We start from the raw sequence: 4870 nt of genomic DNA, 5'->3' as shown, positions 1-4870 counted from the left end.
GACGCTCGTGCACGCCTCACTTCTTGAATCTTCGTCCTTGTCCTCCACGCCCCTGGAAAAGGGGGGCCCCAAGACAATAGGTCCATTACCGGAATGGTTTTGGCTTTTCCGGTCCGTTTCCACCTCCAAGTCGGAACCAACGCACTGTGTGTGTGTGTGTTGACTGTGTCGTCATAACATTTACGGCAATCGTGGCAGGCGCCGTTCGCGCTGCTTTCAAACATAATTGAGGTGGCTTCGGGGTTTAATGTGCGTTTCGCCATCGCCACCCTCTCCTGTTGCCCTCCACCCGGTTTTGCGTCCGGTACATTCCAGGGTACACGGTCGCGAAACCGTCCGGTGACCTTCGCTGAAAATGAGGTGCCTACAATCGGGGAAAACGATCTTAATGACACGCCGGAACAATGGTTCCGCGTGTTCCCGGGACGAGGCGAGGCGAGGCGATGAATGGGATGGAATTGCCTCTATCGGTTCAGTTCGGTACCGGTCCTGGTCCACGTCACGCCTCATCTTGTCTATCGCGAAGGATCGCAATTGTGTGTGCGCACGTCGAGGGAGTTTTTGCTGCTACGTTTGCATTTTTTTCCGCTGTATCTCGCTGTGGCGGAGCATTCAAACAGTTGCTGCCCGGTGTCCAGGCCAATTTTGAAGCGCTTTTTTGTTGCCCCAAACGGTAGCTGCACCGTTGCCGTTATTGCTGCGGTTTCGTCGTCGTCGGTGATGGTGAGTGATTGGAAATAGGAAACGGTTTTGGTTTGCTTTTTTTCACCGGGGAACAAACCTTTTGCTCCTCTGTGTTTGTGTGTGAGAGAGAGAATTAAGGTTTGATAGTGTTGGGAATTGGTTCTACTGCAATTGGAAACAAATGGCGTCTTCGATCGTATCGTTAAATCAAACATGGAGCTCCTTTGCCGTGCGCGTCTCATCAATTTCCCGAATAATTGGCACGCTTCCGGCACTCCGGTTTTTCCTCATTTTCCACTTCCGACGACGGCCACGGCCATGACGTAATTTCTCAATTGCGACTCGGGGAACTCGGGTGAACTCCGTCATGGCCACGATTGATCGAAAACAAATTACACGCTACACCGGCACCGGCGTAGTAAACACCCTTATCCACACACACACAGACAAACAAACACAAAAGCTGAAGGAGTCGCTGCTATGGTGCAATTGTGCCACGGAAATTGTGCAGTGAAAATCATTACGCGCCAAAGGCGTAAACACAAGCGCGGAACACACTCGGACAAACGCGACTCGCGTGCTCGCGACTTGTCTTTACCACCTTTACGGTAATGATGAAGTACCTTCCCACCCATCCGAGCATGGCTACCGTTCGTCCTAATGAACCGTCCTTGATCCATAATTATGAACGTTTGCTACCTCCTGTTGCTGCCACCACTGCTGCTGTTGATGTTATTAAGCAGACCACTGCCCCTGGACTCCGTCGCTGGGTCGCTGGTCACTAATCGTCGCGCACACGGTGCAAATTGGCGGCGGTCGGAACGGAGCAGAAGAGCGACCGTCGTCGTCAGCCACCCCAGGGCCTACTATTCGCGGTTACCATGCAACCATCACCATCCACCGCACCTCACCGCAGTGGTGGTCGGACCGAAAGCATCACATTTCTTTTGCTCGCGCGTCACGTCAATGAACCTAGGAGCCCGGTCCCAGGTCCCCTGACCCCCTGGTCCCGGTCCCAGTCCCTGGACCTTGGTGTGGACCGGGACCGTTGAAAGGACCGGAAAAGCGCGTTAATTAAAAACAACATCAAAGCCCAGTAGTCGAGCCCGGAGTGAGCTTCAATGAGCGGTGGTGCCCGGTGCCTGGTGTTGTGCTCACGACCGGCTGCTCACCGACGAGGCTCTACACCTCTGCAACTCATCTCACCTTCACCATTTTGCCGTTTTCGTTTTGTTCATTTAAGTTACTCCTCCTTTTCCATACTCCCCGGAACCACCGGAGTCCGAGAAGGACGTGCAAAACCATTTGCGCTTCTCTCTCTCTCTCTCTCTCTCTCTCTCTCTCTCTCTCTCTCTCTCTCTCTCTCTCTCTCTCCGTCCACTGCTTCGCTGCTTTCTACTGCGTTTTTCGTATCTTGATTTTGAGGCCGGGCGCGTGCTTTATTTGGCGCGACCACAGCTCGCACGCCGTCATATTTCCAATTCCCCTCTTTCTTCCTCAGCCCCCCCCAGGGTTCGTCCGGAATGTGGCACACCATTCACCGGCCACCATTCCGATAATAAGGGCGGGGGCTGTGGAGCAAAAATTGATTTTCTCCAAATGAAAAGCCCGACAGAAAAAAAATTCTCGAAAGAAGAAAAAATCGAAACCTCGCGCACGGGCCGAGGGTTTCGGTGAGGTCAGGGAATTTGTTGTTGTTTCTTTTTTCCTTCTCCCGGTCCCTGTTTTGAGGTCCGGTCCGGTCGAGCTGTTTGTCGAAACCTGGCGCATAATTTGGCCAGGCGCCTCGGTTTTCGACATTCGATTCCACTGTCTCTCTCTCTCTCTCTGCTTTCGGTTGGTTCCGGGATTGGTTTCGTTTTTAGTGCCTTTCGGTGGAGGCGAGAGGTGGGGGAGCATGATTCATGATCCGGGGGCTTTCCATTTGGCAACCTGTTCCACAACGGTGTACCTTGGTATTCCCGATTACACGCTGGTTGGCGCAACGCAGCACAAAATATATTAGGCGGATCAGCAGCGAACGGATTTACATTCGGAAACGGAAGGCCATATTCGGCGACAGTCCCGTCGGTTCGGTCCCTGAGGTGTCTCGGTGCGTTAGCTGACGGCTACGGTGTAGCTGGAACCGGATTATGCCCGGAAAGCGAAGCGTTGAGCAAACGGTCCGATTTGTGCCGAGGTTTGTGAAGATATCGGTGAAGCAGCGCAAACACACAGCGGCCCTTATTTAAACAAATTCCTTTCCAAGTTCCAACGTAGCAGGAGCGGAGGGAAAGGCCATCGACCGCAACAACAACAACAACAACGGGGAACAAACGAAGAAGAAAAGGAAACACCAAAAGCATAAAACGATAAGTTAAACGGATCGAAACGAGAGACGAGACTCACAGCTAAAGGGCTTCACCGACGACGGCGATGACGACGACGTTCGGAGCTGGAAAACCCCTCTAGGGGGTGGGATTGGTGGCGGCCACTCCACCACGTGTCACTCCAGGGTTGAGGCCCCTGGTAATACGTTGGTAATAGGGTTGGGGAGGTAAAGCACTGGGCACCTGGCTCTGTGTGTGTGTGTGCGTCACGGTTTGACATTTGACGCACGGTACAAGCACCGTTTTTGCACCAAAAAAAACCGAAGCGAATTGAAGGAACAGCCCAAAACACTAACCCGGACCGGATGGAGCTGATTTTCACGAAATTGTTTCACGCAACCGGGGGGACCTGGCCCCTGGACCTGGCCCCTAGTCCTTGTTTGCTGACTGGCTGGCTGGCTGGTTGGCTAGGTGGCTGGCAGGTTCCGTTCGTTTTGTTCACGCTCCTAACACGATATGTTTGTGGTCGTTCGCTGTTGTCGCTGACGGTCGCTCTCATGACGCACGCAGAGGTAACTTGATGGCAGACGGTCGTGTGGTCGAATACCTGTGGCCACCGCTCCCGCACCCTCCCCATAATCCGTGACTGCGCTAATTGAGCTTTGTTATGGTGGCTTTGAGAATAGCTTCAGCTCGCTCAGGACGCCATTAACCACACAAACACACACCGTGAAAGCACAATCACTGGCCACAATCACCAACCGGAACTAACACCAGAAGCACCTTCACCTGATTCGTGGAACTCGCAGGACGCGGCCGTGCATTCCGTTTGTTGGACCTGCCTCACAATGCCCAGAAACCGGGCTTTGGCTTGGCCTTTGGTATCACACAACACGACCACACAACTCACCGAAAACCGAACACCAACCTGGTGATGCACACCACTTGAGACAGAAGACAGGGGGAAAACGTGGCCACTGGGCGTTGCGTTTTCACCAAACGGTTTTCCACTCTCAATCCCCTTGCGTTTTTTTCTTTCCTACCGCGACGACTCACGCATAACTCACGCGTAACACCGACGGTCACAGTGCTCGGAACACACACAACCGGAACGGGAACATGCGGGATACTCCGCCGCGGAACACGATCGGCACAAAACTGCTGGAAAAGAGGGAAAACTGGTAGGACAGGTTTTTCACGCTGCTGGAAAACCCCGAACCGGTCGGGGACCGAGACCGATGTCGGCCGAATGTCGACTTCCGAAGGTTGGAAGTCGACATACGAACCGCCGCGTAGTGCTCGGTTCGGATGTCGAACCGGGGGTATCCTCGTTCGGCCAATTCGGGCAGCTGCTGTCAAAGTTCGGTTCCGGACTCCACCGGTTTCACCACGCGTGTGGGTGGTTGAGGGAGGGTGGATAACACGACGAGCCACGATCAAGGATTTTTCGCATTTTGCCAACGCTGACGACGACGCTCGCGACGCTGGCGACGCCGCCGTTGGCCGATATTGCGAGAGCGAAGAGATGACCGCACTCTCCGGATCGCACAGAGGCCAAAGCGCTGGCCAAAAGTCCGGAATATTACAATTTTTTTGTTTTCTACTGTTGCCTTGGTAATGTAATGGTAAAAATGTTCAACAAATGTCCCGTACTCGTCGTACGGAATTTAATCAATGGTTAGAATCAGAAGCTGTCATTGTTAGCCAAGAAATATTGCTGTACGATTAGGTATATTCATGGTAACAGACTCTTTTCGATATGAATACGAGGTAAGTGGAAGATTTTACAAACACATTGCAAGTTATTAAGCATAAAAAGAATATTTTTGACATAAAACATGAATCTTCCCCGCAGTTAGAGCTAGTAAGCAGAAACG

This window comes from Anopheles darlingi, chromosome 2 (assembly GCF_943734745.1).
Source record: "Anopheles darlingi chromosome 2, idAnoDarlMG_H_01, whole genome shotgun sequence".
Lineage (NCBI taxonomy): Eukaryota > Metazoa > Arthropoda > Insecta > Diptera > Culicidae > Anopheles > Anopheles darlingi.
This window is presented reverse-complemented; position numbering follows the sequence as displayed.